This window comes from Triticum urartu, chromosome 7 (assembly GCF_003073215.2).
Source record: "Triticum urartu cultivar G1812 chromosome 7, Tu2.1, whole genome shotgun sequence".
In the NCBI taxonomy this organism is placed as follows: domain Eukaryota; kingdom Viridiplantae; phylum Streptophyta; class Magnoliopsida; order Poales; family Poaceae; genus Triticum; species Triticum urartu.
Window position 1 is genome coordinate 222,239,854 of NC_053028.1, and position 19,903 is coordinate 222,259,756.

Consider the following 19,903-nt stretch of genomic DNA (forward strand, 5'->3'; position numbering starts at 1 on the left):
TGCCCATGACGTAAGCCATGACAACTCAGGGCGCCAGGCGGGTGCCAGCCCGCGCAGCGTCCTCCTTTCCTCTTTGGTGCAAAGGGGGCAAGCGCAGCCGCAGAGTACCGAGGCATCAGGAAAAGGTTGCCATTTCGGTGCAACGAGACCAAGACCAGGAGGACTACGAGACGGAGGTCACCATGGAGCCCAAGACGGCGTCATCACCAGAGCTTTGCGCAGGCGAAGACTACTTTTGTCAGGATAGCTGATACTTGCTGTCCCCCTTCAAATTAGCCCGCCATTGTTGGCTCCCTTCCCGCTAAATATTTGGGAAGAGGACCAGGGCCTCTATAAATAGGACTAGCCACCCACACAGCAGAGGGGGTCGGAAAAAGGTCAGGGAGAGAGAGAGAGAGAAAGGTGGTTGAACTCCTCCCAGCAGTTCATCGCCTCAGCCAAGAACGGACCCTCGCAAGGCTGTTCTTCCTTGTATTGTTCATCATCACCAGCCCAAGAGGCAATCCACATACCACACACTTGAGTAGGGTATTACACCACAATGGTGGCCCGAACCAGTATAAACCCTGTGTCTCTTGTGTTGTTCTTTCCTTAGTTTAGATCCTAGCACGGCGGAGGGGTGCAGGAAGGTAGGAGGCGAAATCTCCGCGCGCACCCCAGTGTTCGAACCTCAAGGGTCTGCCGGAACCCAAAATCCTACATTTGGCGTGCCAGGTAGGGGTGCGCCGGAATTCGTCTTCCACCGCTCCATGCTCCGTCGCATCGTCATCACCATGCCCGGCGACCAGGAGGGCAACCCAGACCCATGGGCGGCATGGCCCGCCCGCGCAGAGCCGCTCGCCTCAGGTGACCCCGTGCCCCAGGCAGCTCGTGGCCCGTAGGGCGCTGCGGGCCGTGGGCGACGCGGACAGGCTTCGACAGCTCTCACACCGCGGCAGGCGCGGTCGGCAGCAAGGGCCTCCAATCACGCCGCGACTACGACACCATGCACCCGCCGGGAGCAAGCGAACTCGAGGGCCGCGCTCACGGTGGCTCGAGAGCTGCTGCAGTGCAGACTGCTGGAGGGCGACCGTGACGTGCTGCTGGAGCGGGTGGCTGAGCTCCTGGGCTTCGCCGCCTCGAGGGCTCACCCCTTCTGCACCCAGCTCCCATCTCCAACCCAGGGCGGCCCGCGCGGGGGCCCCGCGCGCGCCCGTGGGCTCCAAGGCTACACCAAGACCAGCGAGGCTGTCAGCACCGGACCGGCGGCGGCGCAGCCCCCGCTCCTGGTCTGCGAAGAAGAAGGGCTCGACGCGACCCGCGGCCCCAGTGGACAGCCGCGCTGCCACCCCACGATAGGCGCATCAGGCAGGACCGCGTGGCGCGCAGAGCACTACGGCGCGGCCTTCGGGGTGGCGGCGCTAGAGGAATACGTGCCCCTCATGATGGATCAAGGACACTCACACGAGGGCGAGCCAGGCTCGCACCTCAGCCTGAGCCAGGAGGACGAGGCGCCAGAGGCTGAGCCCTTCCAGGAGTCTTGGGACGGTCTCACTGGGCACGCTGGAAGCAGCGATTATCGGGTACCGCTAATTCTTCAGCAGGCATACGATAACCATGGATCGCAGGAGGTGCAGGTTGCCGCAGCGGGCAGCTGCCCCGCTCCCACAGCCTCCTACCCCTCGGGAGGAGGACGCATGGGGCTGCGGGAGAGGGGCAGGGATTCGACATCACCACTGTGGCGTTCGGAGCAAGGCGTTCTCAGGAGGTAGGCCCTCCGCTGGGGAGGTGCCCCAGGGCCTGCCCCCGGCAGAGGACCCGTGGTCGTCGGGGGAACCGCTGGCGACCGCTCTACCCCATCGGCGGCGTCCTGGTTTCCGGTCGTCGTTGATGGCACTAGAGTGTGGCGCAAGGCGGGGCCGTCATCTGGCGATATGAAGCAAGGCCAGTACCTGTGAAGAAGGCCCAGTGCCCGTGAAGCTCGCCGCCCCGTGACACTCTCACGTAATAATGAGTGGGGCAGTACACGCCCCGGAGTCTCAGGGGTGCCGGCCTTAGGCCCTGGGGCTCCCTCCCACGCCCAGTGGCAGCACTTAGCTCCGCGCTGGTGAGAAGACGTCCAAGACTAGACTAGGTGCCGGACGCGGCCTTTTGTTTGCTTTCGTTGCTCTTCCCCCTGGTTGTCGCTTTTCCCCGCTGGATTCAAGTTGGATTCAAATTTGAGATTTGCGTGTGTTCGGGGAGGGGTGCTTAGTCTCGTTCGAGCAATTTCTCACGTTTTGGTTACCACTTCGCCTCAGCCGCCTCCCCTCGTGAGCCCCTCGCGAGCCGGGTCAGGCCTAGCTTGCGCGCAACCCAGACTGCCGCCGCCACGTCCTCTCAGGAGGGTGTTTTACTGTAGATCCTACGGATTCAATCAGGGGACACTCAGGACACCACAACCCCCGCGGGCTGCCTTAGGGCCAGCGCAGAACAAAGGTATACTAGCCGACCAGCGCGCCGCTTGAGCCAGCCACTTGGCGTGGGCGCACGGGCGGTGTGGCTTCTACTGATATGATAAACACAAGTTTTACATGAGGGGCCCCCCTCCAAAATGCTCTCATAGTCATCGGGCCAAAACCTGAGTTCTATTCATGCAGGGTAAGGAAGCAGGAACGATGTACAGTCAGTCGGACGAATCCCCCAATGCGTTCTCAGGAGCACCACCTGGGCCGTTGCTGGCGCCGCTGAACTCGCCATCGCTGTCCGCGTCACCGCCGGCGGCGTCAGGGCTGCCCATCGCACCGCCCTCATCTGCTGCCACGATCACATCATCATTGTCTGAGGCAAAGGCCCTGATAAGAGCGTCCACATTGTCCTCCACCCAGTGCGCCAGGTCGCCTCGGACAGCCTGGGGGACTGGGGCGATGGCGGCATCAAAATCAAAATGGGGATCCATGTTTCGGAGGTGACTGAAGACGCGGGAAAAGGCGCGCCTGAGCAGGGCGCGGCTCCTCTCCTCCACCAACCTGTCAGCCCTGGTCGACCGCGCCTCCAGCTGCGTCACCACATCAGTGAAGAACTGGAGATTGCCCGCGTAGTTGATTGCGTGCGGCTCACCGACGGCCTCCTCGCAGATGTTGCCCAAGGCCGCGTTGGCTCTCTCCCGGAGAGTGGTGAGCATGGGGCCGTGCTCATGCTCCAAGATCCGCCGCTGACGTATCTCGTCCGCATTCTGACGCGCGACGGCCTCAGCCTCCTCCACCCGCTGACGAAGAAGGAGCACCTCAGCCTGGGAGGTGGTCAACTCACCTCGCGCCACCTCAAGGGCGGCCCGGGAAGCATCGGCCCGCCGCACCGCCTCCTCCAGCTTGGCCCTCAAAGCGGCAGTCCTGCCTTCGGCTTCGGCCCGGATTAACCCCAGCTTCTCTTCAAACTCATGCTCGAGGTTCAAATGTGCCATCGCCACTCGACGTCCAACCTCCTCCAGGACGAGGGCTTCCTGTGCAGCAACATCATCCTCCGCCTGCGGCACCAAGCGCTCCCTCGTCTCCAGACGCTCGTACTCACGGGTACGTTCAGCGGCTTCTAGTGTCAGCGCCTCCTCACGCCTCTGGAGCTCTGCTGAGTCGCCAGAGGCCACCTTCATCGATGTGAGGGCTGCCTCGCGCAGCTCCACCTACTCCTCCAGTGAGTGGCACTAGGCCAGAATCTCCCGAGCCTGCTCCTCCGCAGCCGCTCGCCGCCGGTCAGCCTCCCGAGCCTCCTCAGCGGCCCGAGACCGGGCCTCCCGAGAGGCCACCAACGCTGCCTTGGCCTCTGCTTCATCAAGATCACGCTCACGGCACGCGAGGGTGATGGCGCCCTCCAGCTCGCGCCTCTTTGCAGCCAGGCGCAGGCCCTCGACCTCAAGGCGCGCGTCTTCATCAGCAAGCTCCTCACCAAGTAGGCTCACTGCGTCAGTCGCCCTTCGAAGGAATGCTTGGCGGAAAGCGCGACGCTCCCGGGCGTGCTCGAGCACGTCTTCCACACCATCATCCGCCCCAAGCAAGCACCGGGGGCCGCGAGTCAGCACTCCCCCTCCGGGCTGGGGGCTGGCACCCTCACGACGGCCGGGCATGCCGCGTTAGAAGCCCGGCCTGGGGCCAGCCCGTCCTCAGGAGAAGAGCGCAGGAAGCGCCTCAGCCAATCGCAGTTCACGACCAAGAGAGAGGCCCATGGCAGGCTGGCTATGCCACGAGAAGGCCGGCGAAGGAGGATCGCGAGGTGCGCGGGGCCACGGTGCGCCTCGGGATGGTTCGCCTCTTCGATCGCCCTCACCACAAGGGCTCCGCTGCTCGGAGCGCTCGAGGACGGTGGAGGGGGCGAAGCCAAGGGGGACGGCTCCTTAGCCGTCTCCGCAAGCTCGGCTGGAAGGGGCCTGCGGAGCAAGGGTCAGTACAAGTAACAGAAGGATCGGGAGCCGGGAAAGGAAAAGGCTTACTCATCAGCAGCGAAGTACTTCCTACGCTTCAGCAAGCGACAAGGATAATCGTCGCCCAGGGCCTCCCTTTTCTTCCGGAGAGCCTCGAAGTTCATGCGGAAGCGGCCCAGAGTTGGGCGCATGGATCAACCTTCGACGAAGACGGAGCGGCAAGGCGATCTGCGGCAGAGGCGCCTGCCCGATGAGCGCTGCCAATCGCCTCCCCAAGAGGCGCAGCTGGAGCCTCAGGGGCCCCAGTCGCAGGCATTGAGAGAAGCTGCTCTCCACCCTCAGCCTCAGCGGCACGGGCCCTGAGAGCTGCTTCCTCATGAGCCTCGCCCGGTGCTGTCACCGCGCCAGGAGCCCCCTCGGCCTCTGGCGCCTCGTGCCTCCCTGCTCCGCCACTCGAGGATGAGTCGCCCTGGCCGACTGGTAGGGCAGTCACCATCACTGGGTTCTCGCGAGGCCCCTGAAGGCCGGCGGGGCACGGCCCCCACTCATCAAAGACAGGCATCTGCTTCACAAAGTCTTCCCTGCTCTGGCAGAGGTACAGCAAGGCCCCTCCCTGCCGGACGCTGCCGGGGTTGGGGTCCCCAGCCAGGGTCAAGAGCGCCGTCCTCAACACCTCAGGAGTCAGGTCCTCTTCCTGGAGCCTCATACGATCCTCGCGCCCACGGAAGGCCCACATCCGGCGAGAGTGGCATTGAAGAGGAGCAACGCGGCATAGCAGGAACTCCTTCACCACCTTGGGCGCTGTCATGCCAAGCGACCTCAAGAGCGCGAAGCGGCGCCAGACGAAGACGAGCCGGGGGCTCTCTAGCGTCTCCTGGCCCCAGCCCGAATTGGGGACGACAGGCGAGGTCGGCTCCAATAGCAGGGGGCTAGGCACCCCTGCATCCACATACAGCCACCGCTCGCGGAACCCGACCGCGGGCAGGGGAAGCTTGAAGTCAATCCCAGAGGCCGCCGTCTCAGGGGCGGCAACGAAGCTCACACAAGCCCAGCACTGGGAAGGGTCGACAAGATGCAACGAGAAGAAGTGGCGCAGCAGGGCAACCGAAGGAGGGATGCCCACCATAGCTTCGCAAACAAAGGCGAAGACCGAAAGGAGGGTGATGGATTCAGGACCCAGATGCATCATGTGGATCTGATAGTGGGAAAGCACGGCGTTGAAGAAATCAGAAAAGGGGGGAACCAGACCCGCCCACAGGGCGTCGGCAAGATACGGGACCTCGGTGGCTGTCCTGTCGATGGAGAAGTGGGACGCGGGCCAGGTCATCGTCCTCCTGCATTCATTGAAGATGGTGGCCAAAGCCAAGCTGACCTTGCCCAAGCCCTCGACGGGGGCCGCCGACGGCGGCGGGCAAGGCGGAGACACGGGTTTCTTCCCTCTCCCCTTCTTCGTCGGAGCCATGGCAATGGGAAGGGGGGAGGCTCGAGATTGAGTTGAAAATAGAAACCGGAGTTCGAGCGGAGGAAGGACAGAGGGTGCTCGAGCGATAAAAGGGGAACGGCTGTGTACGACTACGGGTCCGCCTAGCACGGCACAAGATAAGGAGGGCATGGGGGAACAGTGCCACCCACGTCCAATCAACCGCCACGCGGTGCCCAAGGCCGCAGGCTGTTAGGGCCCGCGGCGCTTCGCTCTTGCCCTTCCGCCTCCCTGCACGGCCAAGGCCGGGCGCGCCTTGGGCCCGGGGGCTACTGTCGGTGTTCTGGGAATGGGGGTCCCCAGACTTTCCTGCCTGCAGCCTGCGGCGTGGCTCAAAAGGGGGCCCAGCATGGCCCATCTTCATCAACACGAACCCAAGACCCTCGCGAGGGGCCAAGCCTCGTGAGGCGGACGACGCAAGGCTTCCTCAGGCACGGCCTCGTCAGGCTGGCTCACGAGGAGGCGGAGAGATCAACGCGGGGTACCTCACGACGTGCCCATGATGCAAGCCATGACAACTTAGGGCGCCAGGCGAGTGCCAGCCCGCGCAGCGTCCTCCTTTCCTCTTTGGTGCAAAGGGGGCAAGCGCAGCCGCAGAGTACCGAGGCATCAGGCAAAGGTTGCCATTTCAGTGCAATGAGACCAAGACCAGGAGGACTACGAGAAGGAGGTCACCGTGGAGCCCAAGACGGCGTCATCACCAGAGCTTTGCGCAGGCGAAGACTACTTTTGTCAGGATAGCTGATACTTGCTGTCCCCCTTCAAATTAGCCCGCCATTTTTGGCTCCCTTCCCGCTCAATATTTGGGAAGAGGACCAGGGCCTCTATAAATAGGACTAGCCACCCACACAGCAGAGGGGGTCGGAAAAAGGTCAGGGAGAGAGAGAGAGAAAGGTGGTTGAACTCCTCCCAGCAGTTCATCGCCTCAGCCAAGAACGGACCCTCGCGAGGCTGTTCTACCTTGTATTGTTCATCATCACCAGCCCAAGAGGCAATCCACACACCACACACTGGAGTAGGGTATTACACCACAATGGTGGCCCGAACCAGTATAAACCCTGTGTCTCTTGTGTTGTTCTTTCCTTAGTTTAGATCCTAGCACGGCAGAGGGGTGCAGGAAGGTAGGAGGCGAAATCTCCGTGCGCACCCCAGTGTTCGAACCTCAAGGGTCTGCCGGAACCCAAAATCCGACACCTACCACTTGCTAATCATGCCTCCCAAATTGCCATGTCAAACCTCTAACCCACCATGTCCTATTAAACCGTTGATTGGCTATGTTACCGCTTTGCTCAGCCCCTCTTATAGCGTTGCTAGTTGCAGGTGAAGATTGGAGTCTGTTCCTTGTTGGAACATTATTTACTTGTTGGGATATCATTATATTGCCTTGTTATCTTAATGCATCTATATACTTGGTAAAGGGTGGAAGGCTCGGCCTCTCGCCTAGTGTTTTGTTCCACTCTTGCCGCCCTAGTTTCTGTCATATCGGTGTTATGTTCCCGGATTTTGCGTTCCTTACGCGGTTGGGTTATAATGGGAACCCCTTGATAGTTCGCCTTGAATAAAGCTTTTACAGCAATGCCCAACCTTGGTTTTACCATTTGCCACCTAGCCTCTTTTCCCTTGGGTTTCCGGAGCCCGAGGGTCATCTTATTTAACCCCCCCGGGCCAGTGCTCCTCTGAGTGTTGGTCCGACCGAGTAGACTGCGGGGCCACCTCGGGGCAACTTGAGGGTTGGTTTTACTCGGATGTCTCATCTGAGTGTGCCCTGAGAACGAGATATGTGCAGCTCCTATCAGGATTTGTCGGCACATTCGGGCGGTGTTGCTGGATTTGTTTTAACTTGTCGAAGTGTCTTGTAGAACCGGGATACCGAGTCTGATCGGAATGTCTCGGGAGGAGGTCTATTCCTTCGTTGACCGTGAGAGCTTGTCATGGGCTAAGTTGGGACTCCCCTGCAGGGATTTGAACTTTCGAAAGTCATGCCCGCGGTTATGGGCAGATGGGAATTTGTTAATGTCCAATTGTAGATAAATTGAACCTAAATTTAATTAAAATGAATCAACTGTGTGAGTTACTGTGATGGTCTCTTCTCGGCGGAGTCCGGCAAGTGAACATGGTGTTGGAGTAATGCTTGCGCAGGTTTTTCTCTAGTTATTCGATCGCGCTTTGCCTTCTCTTCTCGCTCTCTTTTGCGAACAGGATAACCACCATATATGCTAGTCGCTTGCTGCAGCTCCACATACATTACCTTGCCTTACCTATAAGCTTAAATAGTCTTGATCGCGAGGGTGCGAGATTGCTGAGTCCCTGTGGCTAACAGTTTACTTCCAAACCAGATGCAGGACCTGATGATTCCGTTCCAGATGACGCACTTGAGCTCAAGTGGGAGTTCGACGAGGACTCACGTCGTTACGATGTTTCTTTTCCTGATGATCAGTAGTGGTGCCCAGTTGGGGCGATCGGGACCGTGTCGCATGTTGGGTTGTTCTTTGATTTTGGCGCCGTAGTCGGGCCATGAGTGTTTGTATGATGTAATGCTATTTATGTACTTTGATTGACGTGGCGAGTGTAAGCCAACTATGTTACTTCCCCTTTTATTATCTATATTACATGGGATGTTGTGAAGATTGCCTAACTTGCGACATTGCTTTCAATGCGGTTATGCCTCTAAGTCGTGCCTTGACACGTGGGAGATATAGCCGCATCGAGGGCGTTTAAAGTTGGTAATCAGAGCCTTCCCCGACCTTAGGAGCCCTCATTGCTTGATCGTTTTTAGCAGTTGATGTTGAGTCTAGAAATTTTTTTTGAGTCATTTAGGAATTATATATCGGAGAGTTTAGGAATTCTTTTTACTCCCCAGTCTCCTCATCGCTCTGGTAAGGCGTCCTGACATAGAGTTTTGACTCTTCTCTTCTCAAATTTCACAAAAAAAAATTTAGGATCACGCAGGTATGTTGGAATCGTTCTGATGGTTTTGTGACGAGAACATTGTTCTTGGTGCCTCCTGTCTTTAGGGGTTGTGGCAGTGTCCCGGGGAGTTGAGCTCCGAGGTGTTGTCGTCACAATTTTATCGTTGAAGTTCTGGAATACCTGAGTTTAGTACGCCGACATCGAAAATCTCTTTTATGCTGTTCGTTGGTGAGATAACCTCGACGCCACCCAGTACTGGGGCGGGAGTTCGTATGGCCATAACTTGTATAACGGATGCTTTTCGAAGGTTGAGGTAGATGGTTTCCGAAGTTTTTTCTCGGTTATGTGTTGAAGGATGGATACAGCTAGATGTAGGAATTGCTAGATTTGGGTGAGATATTATGCTTCCCCTGTATCCCCAACACCTGATTGCATAACCGGAAAGGTTCGGGAGTTTCATAGGTGGGAATTCTTGTAGCTCTAGTTCTTCTTCCATGGATATTTGGTTTGAGATTGGGATTTCTTACCGAGTATTTGTTCTTGATCCGTACCTTGTTGATTTATTCCTCTACCTAAATTCTAAGTGGCTTCTCAATTTATGGATGTGTGACCATTGCAAGTGGAATGCATTCGTTCATTTTGTTCGGATGTGAAGACCATATGTTGCAATTTCATTCCGTTGGATTCAGCTTCAATATTTATCTATCAATGTGCTAATGGATGTCAACCTCTTCAGGATGGCTCCTCCAATGCGCACGACTCCGAATCCTGATCCGCCACCACCTCCACCTCCTCCGGAGGCATGGCAAGCTGTGATGGCCGCAACCAATGCAAACACGCAGTTGATCATGCAAATTCTTCAAGAGCGCACTCAAGCGAACCAAGGCAATCAAGGCAACAATCAGAATCACTTTGCTACACTCAAGCAGTTCCTTGCTAACGGGCCGAAGACTTTCAGCAATTGTGTTGACGCAACTGATGCTGATGATTGGCTTGTGGACTTGTGCAAGCATTTCGAGTGCAGCAACGTCAGGCCTGAGGACTTTGTCAAGTTCGCTTCCTTCCAGCTCAAAGACCAAGCTGCAGAATGATTCTAGCAGTACAAAGATTCCAGAGGTGGACGTGTGATTACCTGGGATGAATTCCGTCAAGACTTCAAAGCTCATCATATTCCTCAGAGCGTGGTTGAAAGCAAGCGTGAGGAATTCCGCAACCTGAAGCAAGGCTCTTTGTCTGTCTATGACTACAACAAGTTGTTTCAGAAGCTCGCCCACTTTGCTAAGTAGGATGTCCCTGATGAGAAGAGCATGCTATACCAGTTCAGGGGTGGTCTCAAAGAGGAAATTCAGCTAGCTCTTGTTCTCTTTGAGCCCTTGAGGTATGATGAGTTCTACAACATGGCATTGAAGCAAGATTCCGCTCAACTGAGGTGTGATGCTTCCAAGAAGCGAGTCAGAGACACCACTCCTTCTTCCTCTACTCAAGTGGCCAAGCAGCAGAAGTATTGGCTTCCTCCTCCTCCGTTCTGTCAGCCGTATCAGCAGAAGAGCAAAGGTGGCAGTGGATCTTCCCACCCACCCAACCCTGGCTTTCAGAACAAGACTTCGTCTCAAGCTCCAAGATTGAGTGCTCCGTATCACCGTCCGCACAGAGGTCACGTGCAACAAGTGCCAACAGAAGGGTCACTATGCCAACAAGTGCTTCAACCAGAGGCGTCTTTCTCGTCCTCCTCCTGTGAGATCGGCAAGTACAGCTGTGGTCAAGCATAACCCCAAGCACGCCAAGGTCAACTTGATGAACAGGCAGAGGACTCGTCAGATGTCATCATGGGTAACCTTCCTGTTAACGATGTTCCTGCAAAAGTTCAAAGTACTTTTTGATACTGGTGCATCGCATTCTTTCTTGTCATGCCCTTTTGCATCGAAGCACAATGTTGATACTGAGGTCATGCCCAAAGTCATGCAAGTTGTTTCTCCCGGCAAGCTTTTGACTTCTAGTTTGGTTGCTCCCGATATCTCTATCACGTTACAAGTTTCTTTCTTCTCCGGTGGTTCTTGGAAACTCGGATATTGTTCTTATTCTTGGAATGGATTGGCTTTCTAAGCACAAGGCGCATCTCGATTGTGCAGCCAGGCAGATTCAATTGACTCATTCGTCTGAGGATGTAATTGTCTTTGCCGCTCGTGATGATACCATCCGTCTGTTTTCTCTCAATGAGGAGGGTGAACTGGATGCTATCTCGCAAATTCCAGTCGTTTGTGAATATCAAGACGTCTTTCCAGAAGAGCTTCCAAGAATGCCTCCACACCGGCCAGTTGAATTCGTCATCGATCTTGAGCCTGGCACGGAACCAGTGTGCAAGCGTCCTTACAAGCTCAGACCTGAAGAGTTGAAGGAGCTGAAGAAGCAACTTGATATTCAAGAGAGAATGGGCCTCATCCGACCTAGTTCTTCTTCGTGGGGTTGTGGTGTTCTTTTTGTGAAGAAGAAGGATGGAACGGACCGACTTTGTGTTGATTACCGTCCATTGAACAAGAAGACAATCAAGAACAAGTACCCACTTCCCAACATCAACAAGCTGTTCGAACAACTCAAAGGTGCCCAAGTATTTTCCAAGCTTGATCTCCGCATGGGTTATCATCAGATTCGAATCCGTGAGCAAGATATTCCCAAGACGGCTTTCAGAACAAGCTTTGGTTCACATGAATACACTGTCATGTCTTTTGGTCTTGTCAACGCTCCTCCGACTTTCTCTCGCATGATGAACTTCATCTTCAAAGCCTACACCAATGACTTTGTTTTGGTCTATCTCGACGACATTCTCGTCTTTTCGAAGAACAAGGAAGATCATGCCAAACACTTGCGTTTGGTACTCGATAAGCTCAGGGAACACCAGTTCTACGCCAAGTTCTCCAAGTGCGAATTTTGGCTCGAAGAGGTTCTTTATCTTGGGCATATCATCTCTGCCAAGGGCATTGCGGTGAATCCTGAGAAGGTGTCTGCAATTGTGAATTGGGAACCACCTCAGAACGTGAAGCAACTCCGTAGCTTCCTCGGTCTCGCAAGCTATTGTCGAAGATTCATTGAAAAGTTTTCTAAGATCGCGAAGCCTCTCTCAAATCTTCTCCAGAAGCACGTCAAGTACGTTTGGTCTCCGGAATGTGACATCGCTTTCAACACTTTGAAAGAGAAATTGGTCACTGCTCCAGTTCTGACTCCTCCTGATGAATCCAAACCATATGAGGTCTTTTGTGATGCCTCTCTCCAAGGTCTTGGCGCAGTGTTGATGCAAGGGAAGAAAGTTGTGGCTTATACCTCTCGCCAGTTGAAGCCCAACGAGAAGAACTACCCCACTCATGACCTCAAGTTGGTGGCAGTTGTGCATGCTCTTTTTACTTGGAGACATCTCTTATTGGGAAGAAAAGTGGACATCTTCACTAACCACAAGAGTCTCAAGTACATCTTCACTCAGGCTAATCTCAACCTCAGGCAGACTCGATGGGTTGAAATGATTCAAGAGTATAATCCGAGTATCGAGTATACTCTAGGCAAGGCCAATGTGATTGCTGACGCACTGAGCAGGAAGGCTTATTGCAACAGTCTGATTCTCAAGCCTTATCAACCCGAGCTTTGTGAAGCTTTCCGCAAACTTAATCTGCAAGTTGTTCCTCAAGGTTTCCTCGCCAACCTTCAAGTCTCTCCTACCTTGGAAGACCAGATTCTCCAAGCTCAACTTCTTGATGCTATGGTGAAAAGGGTGAAGATTGGGATTGCCAAGAGTCAACCCAAGTACAAGTGCTACCGCCTTGATGACAAGGATACTCTTTTCTTCGAGGATCGTATTGTTGTGCCCAAAGGTGACCTTCGTAAAGTGATCATGAACGAGGCTCACAATTCTCGCCTCTCCATCCACCCTGGTAGCACGAAGATGTATCAGGACCTCAAGCAGGCTTATTGGTGGACTCGAATGAAGCGCGAGATTGCTCAGTTTGTGAATGAATGTGATGTCTGCAGAAGAGTGAAGGCAGAACACCAAAGACCAGCTGGTCTCCTCCAACCTCTTGCCATTCCAGAATGGAAGTTTGACCACATTAAAATGGACTTCGTGATTGGGTTTCCAAAGTCCAAGCGTGGCGATGATGGTATATTCGTTGTCATCGACAAACTCACTAAAGTGGCCCACTTTCTGCCTATCAAAGAGTCTATCACGGCAGCTCAATTGGCGGAGCTCTATACCTCTCGAATTGTCTCTCTGCATGGTATTCCACAAGTGATCTCTTCAGACCGTGGTAGCATCTTTACTTCCAAGTTTTGGGATTCTTTTCAGAAGGCCATGGGCTCCAACATCTGCTTCAGCACAGCTTTCCATCCGCAAACTAGTGGTCAAGTCGAGCGTGTCAACCAGATTCTTGAAGATATGCTCAGGGCTTGTGTGATCTCCTTCGGCATGAAGTGGGAAGATTGTCTTCCATATGCTGAATTCTCCTACAACAACAGTTTTCAAGCAAGTTCGGGCAAGGCCCCATTCGAAATTCTGTATGGCAGGAAGTGTCGTACCCCTCTCAACTGGTCTGAAACCGGTGAACGTCAACTTCTGGGAAATGACTTAATCACAGAGGCAGAGGAAATGTGCAAAGTCATTCGAGATAACCTCAAAGCAGCCCAATCGCAACAGAAGAGCTACTATGATAGTAAGCACCGCGATTTGGCTTTCGAGATCGGAGATCATGTTTACCTCCGCGTCTCTCCTATGAAAGATACTCGTCGCTTCGGTATCAAAGGGAAGCTTGCCCCTAGATACGTGGGACCTTTCAAGATCGTCAGCAAGAGAGGCGATCTCGCCAATCAACTCGAGCTTCCTTCAAACTTTGCAAATGTGCATGACGTGTTCCATGTCTCTCAGCTCCGCAAGTGCTTCAAGACTCCTGACCGCACCGTCAACTTCGAGGACATTGAGCTCCAAGAAGATCTCTCTTATCATGAGCACCCCGTGGCTATTCTTGAAGAGACTGAACGCAAGACTCGCAACAAGTCAATCAAATTCCTCAAAGTCAAGTGATCACACCATTCCGACCATGAAGCTACCTGGGAACGCGAGGATCACCTCCGTTCTGAATACCCGGCGTTCTTTCAGTCCTAGATCTCGGGACGAGATCCTTTCGTAGTGGTGGAGTGTTGTAACACCCCGGATATGATTTACCCAATATGTAATCCAACTCTTGCCGTTTCCGGCGTTAAGTTATTTTATTTTCTCGGGTTTGGGTTTTTGTCTCCGTGTGTTGTTATCGTTGTCATGCATCTCATATCATGTCATCATGTGCATCGCATTTGCATACGTGTTCATCTCATGCATTAGAGCATTTTCCCCGTTGTCCGTTTTGCATTCCGGCGCTCCGTTCTCCTCCGGTGGTCATTTCTACCTTTCTTTCGTGTGTGGGGTTTAAACATTTCCGGATTGGACCAAGACTTGCCAAGCAGCCTTGGTTTACTACCGGTAGACCACCTGCCAAGTTTCGTACCATTTGGACTTCGTTTGATGCTCCAACGGTTAACCGAGGGACCGAAAAGGCCTCGTGTGTGTTGCAGCCCAACACTCTCCATTTTGGCCCAAAACCCACGAAAACCCTCTCCATCATCTAGAGCGTTTGATCACGATCGCGTGGCCGAAAACCGCACCTCATTTGGACACTCGTAGCTCCCTCTACCTCTATATAAAGGCCACCCTCTCGAAATTCCGGATCTTCCCCGTCCAAACCCTAAAAAAATCGTCTCCGCCGCCGCCGGACACGTCCGCCCCAGGCGGACGAAATCGCACCGCCGCCCGCACCAGTGGCAGGCTGCCACGTGGCACCGCCGCCTGTCCCACCGCCGACCCGGGCGAGCCCGAGCCGGGCCCCCACGCGGCCCGCGCGCCGGCCGCCGCCACCTCCTCTTCGCGCCTCCTCGCGCCGCCGGACTCCCCTTCACCGGCCACCGCACCTCCTCGTCAACGGCGACCCCGGCTGCGACTCCGGCGAGCTCCGGTCGCCGCCCCCGCCGCACCGATGCCGCGGCCGCGCCGCCGCACGCTCCGGCGAGCTCCGGCCTCCTCCTCAATCCTCGACAACCGCGATGCCCGGCAAGTCCAACTCCGGCGCCGGCCCTGCCCGGCGAACCTCGTAGAACGCGCCGCCGCTACAGTGCACATCCAGATCCAGATCGGGATCGGGTTGACTTTTTGCCTGAAACCCTAATTATTTTTCCCTTGTTCATCGCATCGTAACTTTGCATCCGTAGCTCTGTTTTGGGTATATAGCATATCAAAATGTTCGTCTCAGAGAGCACATCATTTCTTCTCATTGCATCATTTTCATTTGAGTTTATCTTGATGCCCGAAATGCTGTTAGAAGAGTGCTATTTGAGATAATTGTCAGATGTGCTGCTCCAATTAGATATTTGTCATTTTTGCCATGATTTTTGTGTGCATGATATGCCCCTGAGATCTACATGTGTTTTGTTACATGTTTTGCCATCTATCCAGAGGTGCAACCCATGTATTTTTGTGATGTGTGTGGTGACTAGCACGAGCTTGCAAAGTGGTGCATTTGTTATTGCTGATTTCAGGGACTCGGCATTTCCACTAAGTCCTTGACCTGTTAATCTCAATATGGCATATGTTCATGTTGTTTCCTAGTGATCCGTGCCTCTTTTGAGGATGTTCAGTAAGGATGTTTTGTTAATCTTGTAGTGCTCTATCCATCCATGTCTTTGTTTGCAATTATGGAGCACCCTAGCTTGAGTCAATAGAGCTCTACTTTTGTCATTTCGTGAATCTGGGCAGATTGTCTACTTGTTAGCGATTTTGCCGAGGATGTTGTAGTTGATCCGCGCATGCTATGTTATTGTTCTTGCCATGTCTAGCTTGTATAATGTGTATTCTTGATGGGTGTATGCTTAGATTGTCATGACATGCTCTGTAGTGAGTGCATCGAGCTCGTAAACATGCCTACTTGATATCTGTTTCAGCATGCTCCAGTTTTCACCAAGTCTGTGATCTGTTTATGTTTTTGCCATGTTCACATGCTTGCAAATGTATTTTCTGATCCCTTTTGACTCAAGGTCACTAAGGGACTTTTGTTAACCTCTTTGAGTAGCTCCATGCCATGATTTACTTTTCCATGTTCAGGTCCTATAGCATATAGTTTTCATGCTCCGAAGAGTGCTATCTGATCTGAAATTCCAGACAAGTGTTAATTTCACAAAGTCAAAAATCTGTTTACCAAATGCATTTTTGCCATGCTTGTTTGAACCGTTTAATGGATGAATTGGCCGTATCTCAGTGTTCCTCTTTTGTTAAGCATCATGAATGGATCCCTGCCATGTATTTTGTTGTCATGTTTGAGTGCTGTAGCATGTTCATCTTGTTGCATTTAGATGGCTATTTGCTGTATATCGCAGACCGGTGCCATATTTGAATCGCTTGCCATTTCCAAACCGTAACTCCGATTCCGGCGTTCTTTATATCGTTTTCAAGAGATTTCATCTCACCTTTCCAGTGGCACACTTGGATTTCCAAGTTGAGGCCAGGTTCATGCATTCCTTCTCAAATCTTGCATATGCATCGCATATCGCATCCCGCATAGCATACCATATTTGCATCATATTGTTTGAGCTTTGCACGTGGTTGATTGTGTCTTTGTGGCTTGTTTGTATTGTTTGGGTAGAGCCGGGAGACGAGTTCGCTAACGAGGATCCCGTTGAGTTTGCTTTGGAGGATCCAGTCAACTCTGACAACTTTGCAGGCAAGATGATCATACCCTCGAAATCACTACTATCTTTGCTTTGCTAGATGCTCGCTCTTTTGCTATGCCTATGCTACGATGCCTACCACTTTCTAATCATGCCTCCCAAATTGCCATGTCAAACCTCTAACCCACCATGTCCTAGCAAACTGTTGATTGGCTATGTTACCGCTTTGCTCAACCCCTCTTATAGCGTTGCTAGTTGCAGGTGAAGATTGGAGTCCGTTCCTTGTTGGTACATTATTTACTTTTTGGGATATCATTATATTGCCTTGTTATCTTAATGCATCTATATACTTGGTAAAGGGTGGAAGGCTCGGCCTCTCGCCTACTGTTTTGTTCCACTCTTGTCGCCCTAGTTTCCGTCATATCGGTGTTATGTTCCCGGATTTTGCGTTTCTTACGCGGTTGGGTTATAATGGGAACCCCTTGATAGTTCGCGTTGAATAAAGCTTTTCCAGCAATGCCCAACCTTGGTTTTACCATTTGCCACCTAGACTCTTTTCCCTTGGGTTTCCGGAGCCTGAGGGTCATCTTATTTAACCCCCCGGGCCAGTGCTCCTCTGAGTGTTGGTCCGACCGAGTAGACTGCGGGGCCACCTCGGGGCAACTTGAGGGTTGGTTTTACTCGTAGGATGTCTCATCTGAGTGTGCCCTGAGAACGAGATATGTGCAGCTCCTATCGGGATTTGTCAGCACATTCGGGCGGTGTTGCTGGATTTGTTTTAACTTGTCGAAGTGTCTTGTAGAACCAGGATACCGAGTCTGATCGGAATGTCTCGGGAGGAGGTCTATTCCTTCATTGACCGTGAGAGCTTGTCATGGGCTAAGTTGGGACTCCCCTGCAGGGATTTGAACTTTCGAAAGCCGTGCCCGCAGTTATGGGCAGATGGGAATTTGTTAATGTCCAGTTGTAGATAACTTGAACCTAAATTTAATTAAAATGAATTAACTGTGTGAGTTACCGTGATGGTCTCTTCTCGGCGGAGTCCGGGAAGTGAACACGGTGTTGGAGTAATGCTTGCGTAGGTTGTTCTCTAGTTATTCGATCGCGCTTTGCCTTCTCTTCTCGCTCTCTTTTGCGAACATGATAGCCACCATATATGTAGTCGCTTGCTGTAGCTCCACATACATTACCTTGCCTTACCTATAAGCTTAAATAGTCTTGATCGCGAGGGTGTGAGATTGCTGAGTCCCTGTGGCTCACAGTTTACTTCCAAACCAGATGCAGGGCCTGATGATTCCGTTCCAGATGACGCACTTGAGCTCAAGTGGGAGTTCGACAAGGACTCACGCCGTTACTATGTTTCTTTTCCTAATGATCAGTAGTGGTGCCCAGTTGGGGCGATCGGGACCGTGTCGCATGTTGGGTTGTTCTTTTATTTTGGCGCCGTAGTCGGGCCATGAGTGTTTGGATAATGTAATGCTATTTATGTACTTTGGTTGACGTGGCGAGTGTAAGCCAACTATGTTACTTCCCCTTTTATTATCTATATTACATGGGATGTTGTGAAGATTGCCTAACTTGTGACATTGCTTTCAATGCGGTTATGCCTCTAAGTCGTGCCTCGACACGTGGGAGATATAGCCGCATCGATGGCGTTACATTCGGCTTGCCTCTTCACTGACACGTGGGACTACACTTGGAGAAACCGACCATGCGCCAAACTCCCCCCCGCCCGCCGCACGAAAATCCTCCCCCCCACACCCAAAAATGCCCCCCAAATCTGATTCAACCGCCCTTCGGCCAACTAGCCAATAATATTCCCCAAACCCCTCTCCCCCATGTCCCCCTCCACTCCATTCGCTCTGCCAAAGCCGCCCTCCCCGCCGCGCTGATACGTCGGCGCCGCGGTTCGGCGACCCTCTCGCTCCCATAGTATGCTCTCGTAGACTGTCGTCCTCTAGCCGCGCCTGTCGGCGTACTGGGAACCAGGGTACCCAGACTTGCCTGTCTGCGGCCCACGTCGCGTTCATGGTACGGCCCAGTAGGGCCTAGCTGATCGACCGTCTGCTCAAAACCCTCGCGAGGGGGCCAGCCCTCGCGAGGAGAACGACCAAGACCCCCTCAGGGAGCGGCCTCACCTAGGCTGCTCCGGAGGGGCAACCAAGACCTCTCCCTAGAGTGGCCTCGGCTAGGCTGCTTTGGGAGGACAGAGATCTCAAGGCAAGGGCTGCCTCAGGAGGAGGCAGTGATGCAAGCCATGATGAGCCGTGCCAGCGGGCACCAGCGCGCGCCAGCGGGCGCAGTTTCCATATCGGTGCAAAGGAGACCGCACAGCCGCAGGTTCCCGAGGGGAGAGACAAAGGTTTCCCCTTTGGTGCAACAAGATCGAAGACCGCAAGGACAGCAGGAAGGATGTCATCACCGAGCCCACCACCGCATCACCGCCTGCCCTCTTTGCAGGCGAAGACCACCTTTTGTCAGGATAGGAGCATCCTTGTGTTCCCGCTCAAATGGCCGTTGTGGGATTCCCTTCCCGCCTAAATATTTCGGGGGAAGAGGACCCTGGCCGCCTATATAAGTAGCTAGTTCCATCATTGAGGGGGATCGACTGATTGGGACTTAGAGTAGCAAAGGAGCAAGAACATCCGCCTCCTCACCCTTCTTGAGCTCACCTCCTGAGCTCAGGAAAACACTGTACTTGTTCATACTCGAGCCCTCGTGAGGCCAATCCACTAAAGCAGGACATAGGGTTTTACACCGCAAGGTGGCCTGAACCTGGGTAAACTCTTGTGTGCTCTACTTATTTGCTTGCTTGCATTCCATTCCCACCACCAGGAGAAGAGTGAGGCGCTAGGTAGACGTGTAGTGGGAGAGATCTTCGTCACGCCCCTGTGTTTGAATCTTAAGGGTTTTGCGGAGCCCGAAATCCGACAGTGCCGCCACCTCTGGTTACGTTCTTGTGGAGGCGCACGACGGCCAGCGCCGCCACTGCTGGCGACGTTCGTGTGGAGACGCACAGCGGCCAGCTTCTCCTACGGTATGCGCATTATAGACTGGGGCCCCGTTCATGTCAGTGTAGCGCTGAATGTTAGCTGATAGACGCTGTTAATCTCACTATTTGCCGAAGTAGTTTACTGTCAATATGCTCTGCTTAAGAAGCTTCCTTGCCCTGTTTTGCACTCAATCTGCTTAGCTGAGATGGCAAGCCAAGGCCGATTAGTTGCTAAAATATCCTGCCATATATTTATTGTGACGTAGATTGCCATGGTCTAGTAGCCAATCTGTTAGCTGAAATAGCTCTAAACCGTTTTATACTCGATCTTTATTGCTGCGATGGCCTTCGATAGTTCGATGGCTGTGTGCTCGACCTCATTGACTGCTGAAATAGCCTACCATAATTTGGCACTCAAATC